Source organism: Aphelocoma coerulescens, chromosome 12 (assembly GCF_041296385.1).
Source record: "Aphelocoma coerulescens isolate FSJ_1873_10779 chromosome 12, UR_Acoe_1.0, whole genome shotgun sequence".
Taxonomy (NCBI): Eukaryota; Metazoa; Chordata; class Aves; order Passeriformes; family Corvidae; genus Aphelocoma; species Aphelocoma coerulescens.
Window position 1 is genome coordinate 17,711,604 of NC_091026.1, and position 24,775 is coordinate 17,736,378.

General features: G+C 44.0%; 1 protein-coding gene across 6 annotated transcripts in view; it reads right to left on the reverse strand.

Annotated features, from left to right (window-relative positions):
* FOXP1 (forkhead box P1) overlaps positions 1-24,775 on the reverse strand; it is a 398,607-nt gene that overhangs the window by 331,509 nt on the left and 42,323 nt on the right. For all 6 annotated transcript variants that reach the window (XM_069027474.1, XM_069027475.1, XM_069027476.1 and 3 more), the window contains one exon: positions 6,330-6,457. The gene's annotated coding sequence lies outside the window, so the exon portion shown is untranslated. The remainder of the gene's footprint in view (positions 1-6,329; positions 6,458-24,775) is intronic.

A 24,775-nucleotide genomic window follows, 5' to 3' on the forward strand; every position in this document is an offset into this window, starting at 1 on the left:
GCTCATAGAGCCTCCTCTGGTCTCTCATTTCATAAGGCCTCCCTGGAGATATTTGCTTTTGTCTAAATATTATAAACCAGGGTAAGATGAAGACTTAATAAACCCTGTTGCCTTTTCACTTTGCAGCGTCTGTCTCCTCTCACCCAACCTCACGGCTCATGCAAATGTCAGAGCAAGAACAGTTTTTACATCTCCCCGGGTCGCCCCACAGTGATATCAGCAAAGGTAAACAAACTACTGAAGTCTGGGTATTTTTATTTCAGATGGCATGTAAATCAGTGGATGAAAGCTGGGAATAAACTGGCAATATGAGGGCAGCTTATTTAAGTTTCCTCCCCCAGCTCAGTGTTCCCTCTGTGTAATACAGCTGACATAGCCCTACACTATGGAAAAAAAAAGGAAAAACCCGAAGAGATATAAATATTTCCTCCAAAGTCAAAGACAGTCTTCCTTCAAGGTGTTTGGCCAACTCTTACAGAAAGAGAGAAGCATTTCCCTACCAAAGGCAGAAACCTTCACCTGTAGGAAATCAGGAGGAGACCGGACATCACCCCAAGTGCTCAGGCTGGGCACAGGGTTCATATGTGGGACACCCCAATGTGGAGCCCAGACACCATGAGTGTTTGGGGTGGGAACAAGCTCCACATGGGAGCAGCAGGACCTGGGATACAGAAGATACTTGCTTCCTGCTGTACCACATACACCTCTTCTCAATCAACAGCCAGAGCAAGAGCTTCCTCCTGGGACTTAAATTGGAAAATGACTGGTCCTGGGCAGAGAGGAAAGCCCCTGGAAAGATGGGTTTTTAAGAGCAGGAACTCCAGCTGCCACCTAATTGTCTGACCAGTGGGTGCCCCAAACCCACGAGCTCCTCACACCATTATCTCCTGGCAGAAAGATGCTACGTGCTCCCACTCTTCCCTCTCTGCCTCCTTGTTTAAAGCTTTCTGGCTGCTGGTGAGGAAATGATTCTGCCTTGCTCTGACTTCCTCTCCATCACCTTTCTGTCTGTGAGGACTGGTGAGAAAATGTTTCCACTACTCTTACACTCCTACATCATCCATTTCTGAGGCCCTTATAGGAAAAGAAAAAAGGCTGTCTCCCATCTCCTGCTGGTGATAGTTTTATCAGATAACAGCATAAAGCAGGAATGATCCTGTAAAGCTGTTACCAATACCCAGAGGTATCTGAATTACAGCAGGGAGACACATCATGCCTGCTGCATTCACCCACCAATGGGCAAAGCCTGAGCAGTGTCCAAGGGACCTGTCTACTAAAGAGAATTTCACTATTTTAGCCTGCCATGAGCAGTTGTTTGCCTTCTCTGATTTTCTGCATGCACACGGTATTTTTTTATATTTTATTTTAAGTTAAAACCTGCTGAAATTTGATAGCTCCAGACAAAACAGTGCCAAGGAAAAGGAGCCTCTGGTCCCTGAGAGGGACTTCTTTCCATGCTGGCTTGACACATAAAATCTGCTTCTTCAGTTATCTCTTCCCTCTTACCTAGATGTGATGGTGTGAAAACATAGTAAAAGCTCTCAGAAGAAAGTTCAAGGAAGCTGACAAGGTATTTTTCAGATCTCATAAATGCTTTAATACCAAGATAGCCACTTGCACAGCCCAGCTCTGCCCCTGTGCCACGCCAGTGACTACGTTCCCAAATGCCTTCCCAAAGCATCAGCACCTCCATCTCCAACAGGCTAATGAGAAATAAAAACACAGCTGCTGCCACACAAAATTCCAGCTACAAACCTCACTCTTCACTGTTAGCACTCTGCATGCAAAGAGGTACAGGTGCTTTACAAGAGTTTGTGGTACACACCTGCAAACTCACAACTTCACACACCCCATGACATCTCTGCTGTGCCACTCCTGGTTCAAAATATCCCTTAAAGCATCTCAAGTATCAACGAGGCGATTTTAATCATGCATTCACAACCTCTCTCGAGCCAGGGTGAAGCCTTGCAGAAAAAAGCTCTGCTCAGGACTTAAAGTTCACCACCTTCACACAGCAAAATCTTTTCCTGTTATGTGATTTATTGGAATAATAGGTATTATTTGTATGATAAAACAGATTACTTCAAAAACCGTCCCACAAAATCATTATAGACATAGAAAAGTCAGGGCTTGTCTAGTACCACAACAAAAATTCTCTATTTGTTTTTTCTAAATATAAAGCAGTGAAAAATACCACAAATTTGGTTAGGATAGAATTCTACACTAAAGCCTTCAGTTTAGGTGTGAGAAGATTTTTTTACTGAGAAGGCGTGAAATTCCCCCTTCTCCTGGTGATGAGAAATGCCCCCTGATGCCCCAGCTCCTCCAGGACATAGCCAAAGTCGAAATAATTTTCAAAACTAATATGTACACTGAGTAACATGGTTAACATCATCCAATGAATTTAGATCCACCTACACGGTATAAATATATCTAGATAAACTGTCACCTTCAGCAGAATTCATTAAAATAATGTTGTATCTTCCTTGTTAAATGTAATTTTTTTAATTGAAATTTAATCTTACTGCATTATTTGGTAGATTTTTAATTGACATTTGTAGTAATTAATTGGTAAGCATTACAGCTTTGTCTGAAGAATTTAAAACTAAATTTGACATCGAGATTGGCCAGCCACTGCTGTGAGGTGCCTGCTGGGAGCATTTCATCATCCTCCCAGCCCCTCCTGCTGATCAGAGGTGGGAGATGATGGTCTCTTTCTTACAGTCATGAATTACATTACTAATGTATTCCATTACCACCACGCAAATGTCATGTTAATTCCTGATCATCATCAAGTCATACAATGGTTTCCACGCTGGCACCCAGCCAATTAGCGGTGTGGAAAAATATTCCGCCAATTATATAACTTGAATTAGGTTAAGGACTCAAGAGAAAGCAAAATAAATGCTTTGAAAATACTTCTGAGATAAAATGTAAGTTGACACTGTCTTCATGTGCTATAGCCGATGTTATACAATCTGATAGGCAGCTGCCAACATTCATAACTGTTTATTAAATCTAGCCTCTCTTTATGGTGGCAGCTAAGATCTGTATTTTTACCAATATTAGGTTCATTGTGTTATGAAAAAAGACCAAAATACTTAGGAGCATTCACACCAGCTTATAAAACTTACATTATGTACTTTATTAAATTGTTAAAATTACTTCTTCTCTCCTCCCCCTGCCACAGAGAAAGTTCCACGGACAGAAAAGTTTCAGAAAAACAAAGTCTTTCTGTAGCCACTGATGCCATGAGGAACAAGGGAGATCCTGCAAGGACACAAGTGACATCTCCAGGCTGCTGCCACCTCTCCCTCCAAGCAGCTCTGCCAGGGGATGCCAGGTTGGGCTCCTGGAGCTCCCCCCACCCCACTGACACACAGCTGGGTTAGCACAACCCACTGGGGAACCCCCTTCTGCTCCACAGACAGACCCCTCTGGCTCTTGCTCCCTGGTTATCAAAGGAGGCATCACGGGGCAAATCCAGCCCTTTTTGTAACCAGGACTGAGGGAGGAGGGGGCACTGTTACAAGGAAAGGTCCCCACAAATCCGGGTGGGAAGGGCAGGGACACAGCAGGTCCCTAACGTGCCGTCTGCTCGGTGTTCAGCGCCCAGCCCTGCCGGCAGCACCACCAGGCTTTTAGTACCACCCCCTTATTTTTATTTGTTCCGTTCTTAACTCAATTTATCCTACAAGCATGGTTATCTCCAATTTAAAAATGTACACAGCACCAGCTCCTCAACTTTAAAAATTTATAACTATGAGCAATTTGTTAAAACCTTTTACTCTATCCTTCTGTCTCATTTTCCAAGGTGCTGCAATGGGGCAATTCACTGTTCTGGCTGTTTACCCCAGATGACCTTTGCCTGCCATAAAATGGTATACAACTAAATGCTACGCTTTAAATTAAACCCTTGCCTCTTCGAAAGGCCCTACACATTCAGTCAACACAATCAGCAGAAACCACATTTGGTTACTCAATAAGCTGGAAACTTTTAAGACACGTACGGTGGTGAATGAATTCCTGACATCACCAGGGACACTCGAGTGGGCAACAAGAGAGACCGCTGAGAAGTGGCTCTTGCTGCAGCCAGAGAAAGGATCACTCCTTTAAGCTGAACTCTCAAGGAAAACGAGAACAAAAACTGAATTAGCTCGACACGTACCCTCTGCAGTCAGCACATTGCTAGGCAACTTACCATCTCTTGATAGAATTATGGTGGAGGGCTGGTTGTACATCAGGGTTAAGATGAACACAAGCACCAGTTTGGGCCAACTGCTCCTTTCCAGTGGGAATGCTCAATGCTTGGTCATTTCATATTATTATTCTGCAATATTTCCTAAGCACCTAGAGAGTCTAATGCATTCAGAAGGTATTTTAAAGCTATTATGTGACATGAAAATTTTAAGATAACTGGAAGTAAGTGAATTTTAGGAGGAACAGCACGAGTCATTTTCTTTGTTCAAGCCAGCATTTGGAGAGAGTTAACAATCCTTCTTCTCACTGCTTTTATTTTTTAATAGTGAAGGTATCCAGAGGGCACGTTACTCAAACACTTTGTCTTTACTCCAGATGCTGGTTGGCCACAGCTCCACACCTCCATAATTCAACCTGGTATTTCAAGAGGATGCTTTGAAGCATTCTGGTCCTTCTGTTTGCCACACTGAGACCAGACACAAAGTGCCATGGGGCTGCCACAGTAGCCAGCAATGCCACACCTCGCCCATGCCAGACTTGGAAGGGCCTCGATCTTTAACAATACCTGGATATTGAGATTCTGACCCCAGGCATTATTTACATTTACTAAAGAGGCATTAAGCAAATGCACAGAGGGCTTTAAATCGAGGCATGTACCTTGCACATAACCCCACGTTTCCCATGCATACTTCATAGGCACAAAGAAATAATTAATTACCTAACCACCGTGATTAAAACAAATTGATTCATATGCAACAGAGCAGTGAGAAATTTTTGCATGACTGGAGAAGTCTGGAATTGGTCCCCATTTGGGGATCTCGGTCGTATCAGTGAGGCTGGTAATTCAGACATGAAGGAAATTGTAAGAATCTCTCTCCTCTATGCACACTTTGAGCTGCCATATGGGTTTATTCAACTGTTTACTATACCAGTCGGTAAAAACTGAACAGCTATTATAATCTTTGCTAAATGACATGGTAATTATGCTACCTCTGGAAAAAAAAAAAAAAAGAAAAAAAGGAAATTTAAAAAAAAATAAAATCAAATAAAATCACAATTCACTGATGTGCGAATTTCTTGGGTTTTATAATCTTTGAATTGAAATGCACTTTCCAGCATGCAGAGGGATATTAGATATATAATAGAAACCTGAATTTATTGTAAAAAACAATTTGCGCTCCCAATTCATACACAATTTAATAATGCAGATTTCCTGTGTTTGAAAGATTTCTTACACAGACTTTCCAGTTTTGCTGCAGAATGAGATGATTCTTGTTTTCCCAAACTAATATTGCCCCTCCTCTCACCCCAGTGATTAAGAGAGGCAATCAGGAGCAGGCAGGTAAGAGGAGTGGGCATGGAAAGCTCCCCATGCCAGGTTCCTGGGGGATGGGGACAGCTGGAAAAGGCACAACCATCCCTTGCAAGGGACCAGGGGCTTCTCAGTGGGTAACCCCACCAGGAAAGGCAAATGGCCCTTAACAGAGGAGGAGTCTCACTCTACCAGCCTCTCGAGCTTGATCAAAACAGGCTGTTCAAGGCTTTGTCCCCGTGTCCCCCAGGCTGGGCAGCAGCGCCAAGGTGACGCGCACGCCGCAGGACAGCTCTCCTGTGCACCAGTGACACCATTTTGTCACTGGGATGCAAGTGCAGCAAACGCTGGAGCTCATTATCTGTTGGCAATGGCTCCTTTGAGAGTCCATCATGTGACACATGATGGTGAGGAGACCTCTCCATATTCATATTTAATCATGACACAAATTGCCCACACAAGCTCTGTTTAGATCCTGTCTACCTGCAAGGCTTCAGTTTTGGGCAGGAGCTTTGCCTGCGTGACTGAACTCCAGTTTCACCACCGAAGATCTCAAAGTTCATAGGATTTGAGGGGATGAAGGAAAAAAAGGAAAGGAGTATTTTTTCTGTATTGATAATATTTGGTATTTCTGCTATTTCATTACAATGAAGGTTGCTTTGGGTTTTTTTCAGAATAGTGGTGACTTGCTTTTAAACACAGACAATACAACCCCCCCCCCCCCACCATACTGAAAAGGGGAGAAAAGAATGAGGGAAAGAGAATTTCTAAGAAAGAGTAAGTGAGAGTTATTGCAAACTCAGGCTTGACAACTCACCAGTTTTACTTGTAGGCATCACACATATCCATTCATGACTCAGGGCAAATACAGGAAAGGATTGGAACCCTTCTCATGGCAAATGTGTCTGGAAGCCGGAGTCACTCAGAAAAAATGTTCTCAGGAGACTGAAAGACAAAAACATGTTTTAAAACTTCACTCAGTTTGGATCATATCAAAGCCTATCATTTTCCCTTGAAAGCAAAAGGTAGTTATAAATGCTGGAGCTGGGGGGAGCATTACAGAAGCATGTCTATGTATCAAACTATCACACAGCAGACTCTATTTGGCTTTAAATAAAACCAAAACTTACAATATTAAGAAAGGTTTTTAGAGACAAATGCTTATTTCACATTTGCAACGTGCTCCTCCGACAGGAGAGCTTATGTTCCTTCTAAATACCAAAATGTGTCACCATCCAAATCCACATTCTGCCTGAAAACACTGTATTGAGCACAAAATCCAGATACTTTAACCTACTTTGCATTATCAAAATATAACACTCTCTGAATTTCTGAACTATTTACTCTCTGTCTTAACTCACTGCATAAAACCTTAATAAAATGTAGAATCTCTTGTTACAACTAATCTTTCCTCTGACATAAGGAAAAACATATAAAAACTATTTGATGTTCAGGGTAGAAAGGCAAAATTTGCAAACATCAGTTAAGAAATACCAATTAGTATGTTTTTTTCCCCAGCTATCAGTAACACAGATTGATCTTAAGCTTAGCTCAGAGGAAAATGCTCCCTGTACAAATGAAACATCCATTTTACTAAGAAGGGTATTTTAAAATAAGATGTATAATATCTTCACTGATAAGATATCTGCACTGAGTAGCAACTCATACTCAGAAATACAACCAGAGGTGTTCCTAGGGCTGTTCTGCATCACACCCATGAAGCCAAATGGGATTTAAACAGCAGCTCTGGTGCCTGCCCAGACTGGGGAAGGGCACAATGGATGCACCAACACCTGGAAGTGCCTCTGCTCCCTGGACCTCTGCACAACAGGGAGCTGCAGCATAAACCCCAGGGAACAAAACAAACTTTGCAATGGAAAAAAAATCTTGAAAAACTAGAAGTACGAAAGCAAAAATCACCTGTGGTGGTGCTTCTGAGCCCTTCATTCCCCAATCCTCACCCTTAACAGCATCCCCAAGGCAGTGGCTGTTCCCAGCCTTCCCACATCCACCAGCGCCCTGACAGGGGCAAGTACTGCCATCCCCGAATTAATCTCATGGAGTTAATTATTTTGGCACTCCACTGCAGCCTTCCTGAGGAACATCTGGAAGCTTCTGTCTTAGCAACAACTGCATGAAATTTTGTAAGACAAAATCCAGGTACTTCTCTGGCCCTGGGGCTTTCTCCTGTTCTTTGCTGAATGCACAACGGCTCAAAGATCACAAGAGTTCAGAAATCTAAATATAGGGATTATGTGACCCTATTACAAAACTGTGCTACACAATAAAAATAGATTCAAAAGGGGCTTTTAAACAGCATTTATGCTAAAACTGACTTCTTTCTCAGACACTCTGAAATACCTGCAAACCAAAAATGACCTGCATCCTGCATCGGTTGTATTTTATTCATGAGGGGCAGAGCACTTGAGAGAAGCAATGGAGCAGTGTCAGAAACACACATCCGAGCCTTGCTTTATTGCTGTGCTTGATGACAGATATGCAGATGGGTTTGTAGCTGAGCAGAAAGCTGCATCTGCATATGTTGGGACAAGATTTCTCCAGCTGACCTGCTGCACCACAGTATTCAACTGCTAATCTTTATCCATGATGCATCTGTAGAGCAGGGAAGTATCATTAGCCCTCTTTAGAAGATGAGGATCGAGGCTCATTTGAGCTAATGATTGCCCAAAAAAAGTTAATGTTTGAGACTTTTGAAGCAAAATTATTGTCTAAATAATACATATGGTCTGCTAAGGATGAGGACGAGAGTGTACAAAGCACTGTCCTCACCTGCAGATCACTCCTCACATTCTTCCTCAACATAAGGAATATCTTGGCACCATTGTGCCAACAAGCAGATTTGGAAGCTGAGAGAGCTTCTACCCAAGGAATAAAAAGGAGTACTGGGAGGAGGTAAAGATATTACATCCAGCTTGGCCTGAACTCTGACAGTGCACCTGGAAAAATGGATGCTTCCTATGCCATCAAAAACTGACGTCACCATAATACTCCACAAAACATCTCTTCAGCCAGAGTTCCCAAGGGAAAAAAGCCTACATGATCACCATGTACTTTCTGCACCCAGCCCCACCTGCATCTTTTGAATCCCTTGGATTAATGGGAGCAGAGAGCTCCCAAAGACATGAGTTCTCACAGCATTAACTCTGGGGCTTGCCCCACTGGTGACCTCCAAACCCACTGGATCAGCTGTGTCCCAGCGCCAGCTGGCTCTGGGCACAGCAGCAGCTCCAGGCTGAGCCCAGCACAGCAGCTGCCTGCCAGGAGGGAGCCCAGCACAGCCCAGGGGCACAGAGGCAGCTCAGGCACCTCCATGGACCTCAGTGCTGGAGAACCTGGAGAAACAACCCGTACTGCTGAGGGGAAGGGTGGAGGAGGAAGAGGAACAGATTATAGATCGGTTCTGATAAACTCAAGCCTTTAATGATCTACCCACACACTCGAGTTCGATCTGGCATTGACAAATTGAAGCTTTTAATGATGTGCCCACACATTTGAGTTGGCCACTCCTCTTCTACAACTTTCATAAAAATAGCATGCTGGGTTAAAGACACAGAAACTCTACCACTGCTGCAACAAGAGCAAAACCCTTGATCAATGTTTGGCAAACCTTCTTCCCCTGAAGATTTTTTGACAGGGCCTCCAATGCACCCCTCTAACACAGACCTTCTGCACTGCCCTGATCCCATACGGATTCTTCGAAGGCTACAGCTCAATAAGGGGCAATGAGATGCAGCAGCTTTAGCACAACTGAAGTACAAAGTCAATCAAACCTTGAAACAGGAATCTGGGCTTCATTAATTCCAGCAATCACAACGTTTTTATTATCACTGTATTAATCAGAATAGGAAACCTATTAATCTGCCCCCAACAAAAATTAATCTTTGTAATATTGAACAGATTTGAAAGACAAGTTTTAATATTTCACTATTTAAATCTCAAAGGCAGAGGCACACAGCTCAGACGATCTGGCCGACCACTATGGACTTCATCTCATCAGCATGAGGTCTCTCACCTTTCCCTCTCTGTGCATCTCCACCCCGGGGTCCACCTGCTCCTGGGGCTTTTGAAGGAACCCAGAGCATCATTTCCTACATCAAACTGCAAAACTGGCTGCAGTCCCTGATGCACTGAAGAGTTGTCAAGAGTTTACGTTTTAAAGGAACAGCACCACATCCAGCAGTGCCTGTGTGGCACAGGCTGGAAGTGCCACCCACACCAAGGGCTGCCTGGGTACAAGGGGGCTCTGCAATGGGCAGGACACACCTGACAGGCAGCAGATGCATCCCTGTGTGCACAGGGGAATGAGAAGAGGTGCAGTGGGAGAAAAAGCAAGTGGCTGCAAAACAAAATGTATCTGAAATTCCCATGCTCCACCGGAGCGAGTCAGGGACTGCTACACAGATCTGGCCAGGTTACCTGCAGCAACCCCCAAAGCTGCAAAACATCCCACTGCTACCACAGGGGGCATGAGAACAGTTTAAAAGAGAAAACAGGTGGCAGAGAAGTCCTTACAAAAAGATGGCAAGGAGCGGGACAAATCAGAAAGGGGCTGAGGAAATAAAGACGAATGACAAATGTGACTGAAAAAGGAGAACCATCCAAAGCATCTCCAGATACCCATGCCGTGCCTGGGGAGGGTGACATGGATGAGCACATGGCTGCAGTTCCTTTTGCTGCTCTTCCATCATCATCCTGCTGTGGCAATCCCTGATGGACACATTATTTTGCTACCTGGCCAAATTTTCATTAAAGCAGCTTTCACCAGCACATGAATACATACACACATGCATCAACACACACATCGGGACTGCACCTGGCACAATCCAGGCCTGATCAAAGGCAGAACTTCAATCATCTCACGCACGACTCATGTCAGGCTGTTTACTGACTGCACTGGAACTACAGAACCCTGTTTTAACTAATGATTTCTCAAAGCCATGTTGCTCAAAAGAAAACAGGTTCAACTTGTACATCAGTGCCTAAGAGACTGCTCCAAAACAGACAACTGTACGAAAAGTTGTGCCCATGTATACATATATACAAAACTGTTTTTAAGTGACTGTTTTAAATTAGAATAAATCTGTGTTCCACCAATTAAGCTTTGAATGCACGGCTGATATCGCTCGCTATTTTAAACAAGTGGCATAATAAACGCAAAAATTCAAATATTTTAGAGAAAATACTTGGAGAGTTGAGACATTAATTTTGCCATATACAATCTGTTTCACAGGGATTTAAAAAGCTTTATTGCCACCCTGGGTACATTGGAATAAAGATGAAACACCATCCTTTCCTATTTACATATTAAAAAATACGTGCCTTCTTGGTACAGATTACCCGGCTTGCTGATACATGACTCTGTTAAAAACAATACAGCCTGTCTAGAAAATGCAAAGCTCCAAACTAGATATGTCCTTGCACTCTAACAGGTTCTAAATGGAAATAAAATGTACTGCTGGCTTGTTTATCCTCCCCTCTGGTGAGTGTCCTGGGGGAGTAAGGCCGGAGCAGCTCCCCAGGGCTCTGCCTAACCATGGAGCTGTTTACCAGCCACCAGAACCAGCAGCAAAATAAAGAGAGTAAGACCAGGAAGGAAAACCTTGGGATCTCAGGATGTCTACATGCAGGTGGGGAAAAAAAGAAAAAAGGAAACAAAGAAACAAAAAAACTAACCACCAACCAAACAAAATATACCCCCTCCAAAAAACTCCTAGCATCCTTATTCTTATTTCTACCCAATATATTTTGATTGCAGCTTAAGATGCTCAGCTAAAATGTTTCAATACAGATCATTTTTTCTCCAAAATAAACAACCTTTTTCCCTTTTCCCCCTTTCTTCCTCTTTTTTTCCCCTTTAAATAAACTGCATTAGAAACACATGTCCAAAGCATCCCTAAAAAGACCACAAAGTCTGCTTGCAAGGGGAACCTCACTGCACCAAGTGGTAACATTTGTTCTCCCCTTTCAGCTGGGATCCACCTCAACTTTTTGATGTTGGTCGGAGCTTTTATTTGCAAATAGAGCAGAGCTGCCTGGGATGGAGGGCTCCTCCAGAGCATGCCATGTGGCCTGCACAGATGTTCCTTTTATTCCCGTGTCCCACAAGGCTCCGTGGCTCGCTGGTGTTAAACAGATTACGCAAGTAGAACACTTGATTTTGCATGTCCCCCTTTTTTTCCAACAGTTGTCTAATTTACTCAACTCATTCTGCCCCCTCCTTGTCCCTCACAATCACTATAGAGAACACAGAAAAATGCAGCTGAAGCAAGGAAGTTTCTCCGGCAGGAGCAGAATATACAGGAATGCTCAGCATCCGCAAACAAGGCAGAAATGCAGAAGAACAAAACCTATCAGGACAGTAAAGTAACCAGCTCATTAGTCAGGTTGTGCTAAAGAAACTTCATTATATCCCAGCAGCACCAGTCGCTACAAGTATCATAATCTCTCACCCTTATTTATATGTCCAAATGAGAAGTGAACTTTTTCCAAAAAAAAAAAAATCTACCAATTATGGGTGCTAAGCATTCGAAAATCCTTGAAAATCTGGCCTTCAACTCGGTCACAAAGAAGGGGCTTAATTTCCCGGCTGTCAGGCATCCCAATCAACAACTGAGGTCAATGGGATCTACACAGCACCTTATTAAAAAAAATAACCAAACCAACAGAGCCTAAGAGGCCCAGTAAGGAACCTCAGCTACAGGGAGAGGACCTTGCTGCTGAACACAGCAGCAATACACAGCTTTGTGCACCAGCCACTTTGCTCTCATGCTTAATTTGATTAATCATTTTGGTATTATCCCCAATTAGAAAAGTGTCTAACAGGGAAAAAAAAAAAGAAAAAAAAAGGTTTTAAGCCTAAGGAATGGCAGCTACTGAACATGCAACGACTTGGGACTTCTGGCATTTACCAAGGATACAGAATTGAAACTAAAAATTGCGGACAAATACAAAGGCATTGGTGTTTCATCCAGACTGCGGATTATGAATTTTTTTTTTTTTTTCAATAAACTGAAACCGAATTCCAGATGTTGGAAGTTGGGAAGGAAAAACTGCTTTAGCTGTAAAAACACAGAAAGGTGAGACAAAAAATTCTGCTGAAATATAATGAATCTTAGGGATGAAAGCAAAGCCTGTGCACCGCCTCACCAGGAGAGGGCTGGGACAGGGATTTTTACACTCTGTGTGCCAAGCCAGGTGGTGGCACAGGGGTTTGCCCAGAGCTTTCTTTTAATCATGGACAGAGTAGAGCAGGAATCCCCAGGAACTCCTGGAGCAGAAAGGGGAACAAAGCTCCCCTGCATTTCTGCTCTGTGGCAGTTGTGAATGAAGCCCACGGGACCTCCCAGCAGCCAGACCCAGCTCCTTGCAGCCCACGAGTGGTACCTGGCAACCCCACCTGTGCAGCAACACCAGGGCAGGGGGCACTTGTGGATGCTATGGAACCAAACTCGTACATCCCAAAAAGTCACACAAACCCACCTTTTCTTCCACCAGAGTCCAAATCACCCCTGACACAGCAGAGCCACATCTGAGGCTCTGCAGTCCCTTCAGCATCCAAACACAATCCAAGTTTGGACCTGCACAACTGGTTCTTGGTTTATTTTATGGGCTTGATCACTACTGACACTTAGGGATTTTGAAAACAGAACTCAAGGCAATAATTTGAGATCACTGGTTTTGCCTCTTTGTTTCCATCACAGCATCCACAATGCAACAGATTAACACAGAACATCCAGAGTATCCCACAGCATCTCACCAACGCCTTCCCAGAAGTGACTGAGTCTCACCCTAAAATTCAGGAACAGCAGCAAACGTTTGGATTCTGATAAGAAGGGGAATATTCATCAGCATACTTCACCAGTGATGCAGTCACAACTTGCAAACTTAGTCACAGAAATATGACTGAACTTGTCTGCTACCACACAACAAAGTACCGTCTAGTGGTTAAAATCGGAGGACATGATTCAGGAATGCAAGCCTTTTCAAAGAAGAACTAAAACACATGATTAAGTGCTGTTGAAGTCAATAGGCTGATTCAGAGACCAACTTTGGAGCCATGGATAATACTCCCCACATTGCCATATGGCTCTCAGTCAAACTTCCTAGAAGCATTTGCTAATACCGGGTTCCACCACAGCTTTTGGGAGGCCTGCTTTTCTTTTGCCCTTTTTGTTTTTCCCCCTTTCTTTTTTTAAACCTATGTCTGGGATAATTTTCACCCACTCTGAAGATCCTCCAGGCTCTCACTGACTGAGAGAGAATGTGCAGCCGTGATTACTGCAGGGTGGCGCAGATTCATGCAATAACTAATAGTCTCAAATGCAAAGTTATCTATATATATAAATGAATGTAAGAACATATTACATAAATACATGCTATATAAAATAATAAATGCAAATCTGTTATAATCCAAAGGCACTTTTTGTGGTGTTTAGTGAAAGGCACGCAAGCCTGTTACAGTGATGAAATCCAGCACAAGCATCTTGGCCAGCCGAGGGATCTTTGCAAACAATCCCAATCCCACCTCAGAACTCCCGAACCCGCTTCCTTTACAACTTGCAAATATTTCACTTCTCCTGCCAGCTCCCCGCTCACTGCTACACTAAAATGTTCTGTGGCAGGTTTGCTATTCTGCTAATCTATATTGTGCACAGACAGCAGCCCCTTGTCACAGCCTTCTGCAGGGTGGGGACACCAGCACGGCCACCACATCCGACCCCTCAGGCAGCACTGCCGCCCCACGCCAAGCAAACCCCATCCAGAGGGTCACCCCATTTCCTGGGAATGCCATCCAACAGCACCTCCTGCTCCTCAGCCTTCCCCAATCCTGCCAACACAAACACACAGCAAACCAGACCTTTTAGCAGGATAAATGGCTACCCAGCAGTGCTCAAGCTAACATTTACAGCAACTCGGTTACAGTTTGTATTTGTATTTATGGGATGGGAAATGAAGGGGGAGACCACTGGCAGAGCCACCCACTGACTTTAATGCCCTCCTCCGAGCACACAACTGAAATAAGCCACTAATTTTGCACATTTCCTAGTCCTTGAAAAGGCTGAAAACTTACTCTTTACATTTAGTCACAGAAATGAAGAAAGAAAACAAAAGCCCAAGGAATTCTTGCTGGCTTTTTGAAACACTTCACAGATAAGGCGCAACACCATTTTTAAGCAGTTTGAAAACACCCTGTTACTGCCTACAATTAAATAAATGTAATCACAGCCTAAGCTGGCCCTCCCGGCCATCTGTCTTTAAGGCAATGGGGAAAGAAGAGGCGCTAAACGTGTAGTACTTTTTCTGGCTTTTAAAGTGTTTCTCCTTATTCAATATCTAAATTAAATCAAATGGAGTATACTAAGTAAGCCCATAAGACACAGCGCATGATGCAAGAGTCTTAAAATCCTTATCTACTGAGCACTCCAGCTTAAAGGCTGATGTTTTATGTTCCCCTGCAGCGCACGGGGATCCTGCTGGCTTGGCCAGACTACGAAAATAAGCTTTGAATGACCAAATGCAACTGCAACTTGAAAAGTAGGAACCAAACCAGACACAACAAACCACAGAGCAGCCGCCCCAGCCCGGCCTGGGCTCACCCAGCGCTGCCATTCCCGCCCGGCACGCTCCCGGCAGCGGCCGCCTTCACCTTCCCAGGACTGCTGATAAGATGCTCAGGAGCCCAGGCCCGCGAGTGGGGCTGTTAATCACGAGGTTTTTAGCCTGGGATGCTCAGGGTGAGGAAGGCGGGAAGCTGGAGCGTGCTGGCGGAGGCACAGATGCACGGAGTTGTGCAAATCTGCTGAATTCCAAAGTTATGAATTCCCCAAGTTTCAGCGATTCTGAAAACGCCCATGAGCCAAAATCCACAGTCCTGTCTGGATGCTCTCCCCGCAGGTCCTGGGGCAGGGGAACCCACCCCACCATGCACCCACAGGTGCCGTGGACAGTGCATTTTGGGTCATTTTCTGCCCGTGAGCATCCTGCAGACAGCTCACAGGACAGTCATTCCCTGATGTGTTTCATCTTTATTCCCAGTGTGCCCAGGGTGGCCATGATGCTTTTTAAATCCCTGTGAAGATTGTATGAGGCAAAATTTATGTTTAAATTATTGTCTCAACTCTCCAAGTATTGTCTCTAAAATATTTGAGTTTTTATGTTTATTATGCTGCTTGTTTAAAATAGCGAGTGATATCAGCTCTGCATTCAAAGCTTAATTCACTCTAATACAGAACAGGCACTTAAAAACAGTTTTGTATACATGGGCACAACTTTTCCTCATTGATCCTGGGAAAGAAATGAGTGTTCCTCCAGGCTCATGCATCTGAATCTACCTCCCATGGCAGAAGCAGGGAGCACCAAGTACTGCAGGGCCTGTAAATACCAACTTACAGTAACATGCAAATAAAACCAGAGTTCAAGTCAAACTCCACCATCTATCCTCCAAGTTTGTATATGTTTCTCTCCTGAATGTATGTAATCAAAGCATAACTACACGTGAAACGTCATTTTACATGTCCTATTAAAGGGACATTTACCGCAAGTAAGAGTTAAGCAGCTCAAATATTAAAATGGGAATAAAACTATTGCTGATATCAATGGCATAAATTAATACTACTAGTTAATTAAGTCCAGCTGTACTCTCAGACTTTTATTCTAAGACTGAGGCTTTTTCACAAAATTTGTGTTACTAAATAATATAATTTATTTAAGTCCTTAGCTCTACCAGATCAATCACTTTAGGTTTTACTGTTAACTCATCTGCCCTACATTTGGCACACCTGCCCACAGAAACAAACCACACATTGTACCTTATTTCCTCCATAGAAAAGCTCTGTAATTTCCACCACATCTACCAAGTATATTTGGAGGTCAAATTTCAGCTCTCTTCCTTTGGGCTTTTTTTTCCCCCTTGTTGCATTTCAACTTGTAAGCACCAGAAAACTGTTTCAAAAATGAAAAAAAAAAAAACTGAAACAACAAAACCAACACTTTCTGAGCAGAAAAAAAAGCAAAAATCACATTTCCTCTGGACCAGACATCACAGCTTGAAAAGGAAGAAAGGGAGAGAAAAAGAGAGCAAGCCAGTTCATGCTGCAGAGCAGTCGCTGGGCTGGAGCTGTGACGACAGCACTGGGACATCCTCAAATCCACCCAGCATTCCAATAATGCAAAGCAAAGCACTGCTGCCAGCGCAGTCGATCCAGGGGCATCCCATCCCTATGGACAGAATGCATCTATTTGTGACGAATAGATAAGCTGAATTTGAAACTGTGGTGGTTGTTTTTTAAATCTTCTAAAATCAACAGGAACTCAGTGCACGGCTCTCCAGCAGCACTTGGAAAAATTGAGTTCACAGCGCCGAGGGCACGGGGGGAAGCCTGGCCTTAGCCAACATCCTTTGGCACAAAGAGATTGCCTGACATCAGCAGAAAGGATCAAACCATGCTCTGAGAAGTTCCTTAGAGACGAAGTACAAAAAACCTGAGTAATATTAAAATAATAGTAAATGATTCACACTAATAAGGGCTAAGGAGGACAGAGAGGGAGGGGAAAGAAAAGAAAAAAGAAAAAGAGACACCAGCCTACAGCACTGGCCAAAAAAAAAAGTAATTTCAGAGCCCAAAACAATGGAATTTTTGAAAAATTAAAATAATTTCATAAAACAACACCATTACAAGCCCACCCAAAGCAGCAAGAAGCCATTTTTACCATTTTAATCAAATACAAAGCTGATATGCTAACTTAAAGGATCAAGACAAAATAAGATATGTGGGACGGCAATCTGAATGCCAAGTTTTACCCATGTGAATTCAGTTATAAATGCTCGGAAAATGTGATTCCCTAACTTAGAAATAGCAGCTGTAGCATTCAAAGGTACTCCAGTAATTACTGGAATGCTTGCTGAAAAACTAGACAGAAGCTAACATCTTACTTACATTAAATACACATTTGCCACAAATTAAAAGAGCCACAGAAAAGAAAAAAAAAAAAGAAAAGAAAAAAAGAAAAAAAAAAAAAAAACCAAAACCAGAAAACAATCAGGCAAGCAGATGTTCAAAAAAAGAAGGGGGAAAAAAATGACAAGAGAGGGCTAGATGCTCATTTCTGGTGGTTGGCACAGTGCAATGCAGGTACCCCACACCACCAGCCTCCCCGGGTCACCAGAGCTCAACAGCCAAAGGGAGTCAGATTGTCACCTCTACATCTGTAAGTGGTAATTTCACCCCAGATACTGCAATAACACACTGCCTTAAAATCTCAGAAATGCTGCCTAGTCATCTGAGACAGGAGTAAAACAAGCAGCAACGCCAAGTGGAGTTGTCTACTACTGCCTGAGGGACTCCTGGGTTTAGCAGCCGGGCTGGCATAAGGATTGTATTATCGAGGAGTGCCCTGCACTGCTTTATTAAGTGCCAGTGAAGTGTCTATTGCATTCAGTGCCTGGGAAATACGGTGAGAAACGCCAACCACAACCACCAAACTACAAATTAAGCTACTTGACCAATCCGTGCTCATTATCAGCTGCTGATCTCTGGAAATAAACCCTTCTGGAAGGAAGGGGCCGGTGACGTTAGCAGAGACGGGGGAGAGAACCTCTCTGCAGCGAACAGAAAGCCCCAGGACACGCTGGTAGGAGCAGCGAGTCCACACCCAGGCTTTGGAAGGAGGTACCCGAAGAGAAGTTATCTGCAAAATGTGCATCACACTCTCCTGGCTCTCTTCACACCTCCCCCTTCGCATCCCCACTCCCATGCACCTTCGCGTCTATTCCCACACTTCTCTCGCTACCCACATCCTGAACATATTTATGTTGTAAACATCCATTTGGAAGCACTCGGTGAGCCTGTGGCACATAGAAGGATGCTGCTCTGAGCTTCAGGAGGCAGCCGGCTCACCATGACCCCTCTCTCCCTTTCCCAGCTGCACAGGAGGGGAAAGAATTACTTGGCCTTTACACTTATCTTTTATCCACTCAGGATCCAGATTACTGGCTAATAAAACTTCACGGCAAAGCTATTAAAAATTAAAGGGATATCTCCCTTCCTGAATAATGATTTGTCACAAGCCAGACCTAAATCAGGATTGATAAGGTTCATGGTGCCTTCCTTCTTTTTTTTTTTAAATTTGGCAGAATTTCCGGATTTTTTTTTTTTAGCCCTTCTCACTCCTTACTGACACAAAATTTCTCCTTCAGTGCTCCAGACCTTACTTCTTCATCAAGATGAAGTAAGAGGCGAAAGGCAGCTGAGCCAGCAGAAATGTTCCCGCTGTCCTTCAGGAAACACAGCAAAGAGTCCAAGTAGTTGGTATGATTCAGAACTAGTGGTAGAAAAAGGACAAACCAGATTACAGCAACAGAGGACTCCATCCAAAACCTGCATCCAAAGAGACTCCTGCTAACATATGGTGGAAATGTGACTTTTTGCAAATATCCTCCGCAGAAGCCAATTCCTCTCCTCCACCCAAGCCACATCCAATCGCTCTACTAGAGCGAGCTGTTACTTACACATATTAGTCAGGATAGGCATCAGCCATGATACCAATTTTAATCCATCTAGCTAATGAGGAATCTGCCATCTAGTTAACGTGCTCAGACCCTCCAGAGAAATTAAAATGCACCTGTTTAGGCTCCTCTTTCACTGAGCACTACCCATCCCAGAGCACCGTGGCTGCTTTTCCCAGTCATCGTGTCCTACACTCCCTCTGCAGCACCAGCACTGCTCGGCTCCACCAATACAAAGGAGAAGCACCTGAAGCAGAATTGCACTGAAAAGACAGAACTTGGAAAGACTGCGTTAGCAACTTCAATCCAAATATAAAATGCATTTAAAGGTCATAATTTGCATAACTACATCTCATGTTTTTTGTTGTGTGGGGTTGTTTTTTTTCTTTTCTAAATTGCTCTATCCTGGAAGGTGCCGAGTGCTGCTGCTTCGCTTCTCATTTAAAGTTCTGACAAGTTCTTAGGGCTGCTCAGTGCTTGGCAGGAGCGGCTCTGCGAGGCGTCCTAAGACCACGTTAACAGGGACATAGCATTAATAAAAAACCTTTTCAAAATACAGACTAATGGGAGGAAGCAAATGGCACTGTTATCACGTGGGGACATGGCTGGGCTGACACAGGAGTTTCACTTTCTTGTGATGCAGTCTTGACAGGGGATTCAGAAAAGCAACAAGATGCAACCAGTCATAACAGGAAAAGCTCAAAGCACCACAAAATGCCCCAAAAACTGTCATAAGGTTTTTTAATCCTTTTGTTCACTTGGATCAACAGCTGCTCCAGTCTGCATCCAACGAGGATGCTACACTGATCCCCTAAAACTTCATCTCCAAACCCAGACCCCTTCCCATGAGAAGCATCATATTTTCCTTGAAAAAGATTGTAACTGGAAGAGTAGCAGGTAGGAGGAATGCCCTCTTCAACCAAAATGAAAATCAGAGATGCTGGAACATTCAGCTCTTGCTTCCTGCACGAAATTAATTACAACAGCCAATCTGTGCTGCTGCTTAGTCTGCAGGGGAAAAGATGAAATAGCTAAATTGATATCACGGCAAAGGAAGGGCTAATCACAGCAATGTCTGAAGCTGAAGTGGAATTCTGCCTTTGCCTGAGCTACAGAAGGGAACTCTAGAGATGGCTGAAAACTGTGGCTACAAGCCTGCAGCTCCCCCAGCTTGTATAAACGTGCTTGCAGAGATCAATGTGCTCAGCAATGGGTTCAGAGGCTGAGCACAGCTCTATCACCATTAGCACCTGACTGACGATTGACACAAACCACACACCACCTACAAAGGCACTGCACAGACCCAAGCGTGTGGGAAACACAGGCGTCCCCAAAACCCTCTGCAACATCTCAGATGTTTTCCCACATTTAAAAAAAACAAAACAAAACAAAAAAATGAAACAAGAGCAAGCTTGCAGTATCTGTGTTAAATGGGATCTCTCATTTCCACAGCATCTGCTCACATTCCTTTTGAAAGTTAAGAAATATTCTGTTTATTCTGGATTGGGCACAACATCTTTCTCCCAAAAGCAAGTTCCTCCCAATACGGGACCCTGAGTCCAACCATTAACCCAGCTTTGCCATGTCTATAACTAAACCATGTCCCTAAGCACGACATCCACTCATTTTCTGGACACTGCCAGGGATGGTGACTCCACCACCTCTCCAGGCAGACTGTTCAGTGCCTGACCATCCCTTCAGGGAAGAAAGTTTTCATATCTGAACTACGCTTCTCCAACACCACCTGATGCCATCTGCTCTTGTCCTGATACACTCTTTTCATAACCATCAACCCTAAGACAATGCACCTGGTAAGAACTGCTGCCTTTCCAGCACTGTCCCCCGCAGCCCCACCACCCTTTTGGCTCCAAGGGAAGGAGGCTGAAGCTCCCCATTCCTGGTCCCACTTACCAGGGATCTTTGCAGGCCCCAGGACAAGAGAGGCTCCATCCAGTGAAGCAACCTTAAGTGAGAATCGGAGCAGGGACAGTCCAAACTCTCCAGAGCACTCTGGCAAGAGCAGATCCACACACAGCCTCAGGCGTAGGGAGGAAAACCCACAGGTTCCCATCGCTGCAAGGCGTGCTTTGCTGCACGCTCTTGTTTGTTTGTTTTGAAATATTCTGGCAGTGGAAACAGAGTCACTGTTTTGTTTTTCTCCCCCACATATGCTATATAATTTTGTCTCTAGCACTCGCTACTTGCTTACTCAGTTGCCTATAGTCTGCCTCTCTCAGAGGAACGCTAGCTGTGTTTGTCCCCAAACTGTATCCTGATCCAACTGCTTTGTGTCATCCCACCAGCCCTGCTCAGGGAGCAACGATCAAAATATTTTCACGAGGATGCAATGCAGAGAGGTGGGCATGTAAGTTATTTCAGAGCAAAGCTGACCCACAAGGCTGAAGGGTGTGCAGAAGTGTTTTGGCTACTGAACACAGGAAACAAGACATGAGAAGAGGGAGTAGTGCTGCAAACAATACCAAGGCTTTGTTTGTGCCAGATACACTGCTAAGAAAATACCACATTTCAGCTACACAGCATGGCCAGTCCCCCTGCAAATGACTGCACAATATGCCCATGCTTCCAGCAACATTTAAATAGGGCCAATAAATTAATACAGGACATCCCAACTGGCCACGGGTCGCAGTCATCAACAAGTAGGTCAAACTAATTCTGGAAGGCTGTGAGAGGCACATAAAACAGTCTGTGGCAGCAGTCCGAGGCAGGGATGAAGCAATCCCCACTTCAACTCACCCAGAAGCACTAACACAAGCCCAGGTGCCAAAGGGATGCAGGACGAAGCCATTGCCAGTCCACGCAACTCGCCTGCCATCTCCGCAAGTTACAATTAACTTCCCAGACAAAACGCAAATACATTAAAAAAATACCCAAGCCAATTAAGACACAAGTGTTTAAAGACATGAGTAGTAATTACAAATGCATTATTCATACCTAATTTACAAGATGAACTTCTTTCAGTAAAATATTAAACTGTTTACATGCATTCAGGAAGACAATTTCCCAACCCTGCGCGTCCTGCTCTGGAACAGTGACTATTGCTATGCAACAACTCCACAGACTTACAGTGTACACTATGGAGTAATCAGAAAATGTTTGACCTCAGATATCTACTTGACCCCACAGAAATGCAGACTCGCTCACTATAAAATCCTAAACAATGGGCAGACAAGGTCAGAGGGTCAAAGCAAGTATTAACAGGTCATTGTGCAACCCACTTGGGAGCAATTACTTCTGGTCACGGCTAAGTGGACACTTGATTGAATACCACTAAGACAGCTCACATCCCACAGATAACAATCCTCACAGCGATTAAGAATTAAAGCCCCCATGATTCAGCCTTTATTACTCAAATGAACCTAACTATTCCATAAAAAACTCTTGGTATATGCATGATGCAAGGTCTAAATTGAAATGCCACCTCATTAAACAATAATATCTAATTTTATCTAAATGAATTTTCATGAAAGTACGCCACACAGCTCAGGAATTTTTAAAATGAATTATCACAAGTGATACATAATTTCACCAAAACTGCTGCAGGAAAAAAAAAAATTAGCTTCAGGGATGAAAGGGAAACATCTCTGCTGAATGAAAATTGCACTTCTTTCTGCAAGCAGAAAGGGTAAAAGGGGGCTTCAGGGCTTCTGCCAGACAATAGAGGCAGATTTTAATCAAATCAACACCTTTCTGCTATGTCAGGTATGCTCACCCTACCCCAGCCAACAGTAGCACCCGAAATATGTGTGTCGAGTGTCACTGCACACACAGGCCACCTTCAGAAAAGGGGATGTCACCTGCACACAGCCCCTAAAATTGGGGTTTATTATCATAAACTGTTGAAAGAGCCACCCTTGACTGGCTGTTAACTGGCCTCTGTTACCTCAGCTGAAAACAGTTTGTACATCCCCTCCTGAGGGTGAAAACCCTGTTCTGACACCTACGAGCCATTTAAGAGCTCTTAATTATTTTACAAAAATGAGCAGCACAAACAGGATGACTGCTTTAAAAGGGTTTCCATCAGGAATCATGGAAAGAAAAAAAAGAAAAAAGGTAAGTGGATTTAATTTTTAGCCTATTTATTTGCGGATTCCACGAGCAGAGGTGGCAGGACCCACTGCCATATTGGTAAAAAGAAAAAAAAGCAACACCATCGACCCAAAGGTGCTCACGGCCTCATTTCTAAAGCTTCATGTGGGACTTTTTCCAAAGCCTGGCTCTCCCTCAGATCTCCCTCATGCAGTAAGTTCTTGGAATATACTCAGAATGCCCCTGTCTTCCTGTTACACCAAAAAACCCCAAAGACAAAAAAACACCCCAAAACAAAACACAAAAAATAGACACATTTTCCAAGCTAACGAGCCCAGCATAAACCTGTGGAGAGGAACAGGTTGCACAGATGCTGGTGGTTGACCAGAGCACATGGAAAGCTGGGTAAGACCATCAGGGAAGCGATGCTAACACAAATTTGGGCCCTGCTGGGGATGAGCTCCTTTACCCCTTCCCTGCTCCGCCCCAGCAGCAAAGCCAGCGTGCCTTGGGATATTTAGGAGCACTGCATATGCAGACACTTGGATGTGCAAAATTATGCATGCATGTTTGGAGGCCATTTTAGAGCCCGGCTCATGAGTCATACAGAAAGTAGATCAGGAGAAAAAGAAAAGTTTAAAGATGCATTTTTTTGTATTCCTGCTACTGCAGCATGGCTTTGCTTTTCTCCCCCCCTTTTCTTTAATATTGAAACTCTTTGGGTCTTTGTCCTGTAGCTGTTGGAAAATTCTGAGTTAAACCAGGAGTCTTTTACATTAGCGTTAATACTGTGATAGTCAGCTGATAACATATCAGATATGCAAAATCCAAGCCTGACAGGCTGGTGTTCACCACCGTTCATTATTGCACAGGAGCACATGAGGAATGAAAAGCTGCGTGGTTGCTTCTCCCTTGTCCTGCTGCCAGCGAGGTGTAATAATGCTATTATGAAAAGCAAACAGGGATGAACTCTGCTCAAACGGTGAAGCCTGAGCTGAGAAATCAATTCCTGCATCATTCGTGGCCCTACAACAGAGTAATGCTGTCACAAAGTTCATCAAGCCCTCAAGATCCTCACCCTGGCTTACCACACTGTGCATATTTCATTGGCACTGAATATTCATATTGTGGCAGTTTCTGGAGACCAACTAAGGCTGTCACTGCGGGGAGAAACAGCCCTGGAGTTCAGCCACCAGCTGGAGATTCCATCAGGAGGTCCATGCTTGGCTTTCCTATTTTTCATGGACTGTCTGCCCAGCTGCACATCCCCTGTACCTCTGCCTGCCCAGCTCTAGGATAAGGATCTCATATTCCCCTCCTACCACACAGGGGACAACACGTGACAGACCCCAGAGCCCCGCTCCACTGGCAGACAGTGCTGCTATAAAAGCACATTGCACATGAGAGTCCGAAAATAAGATGTATTCTCTGAGACAGGCCCCTTCACACCCAAAAGGGTTGTAATTGGGAAACAAAAGTGCTGCCAGCAGACTATTTGAGCTTTGTGGCACTGATGACTGGGATACAGGAAGGTGGTTAAAATGCAGCAAAACTGAGGAGATCTGGGAAAACTGGGAAAAACTTTGTCTCTGCAAGGCAGAACAAAGCCGTGAAGGGATGCAAAAGCAGTCTCAAGTCAGAGTGGTGCTTTGCAGCCACAAACCCGGTGGTCCTCATGATGGGGAAAGCTT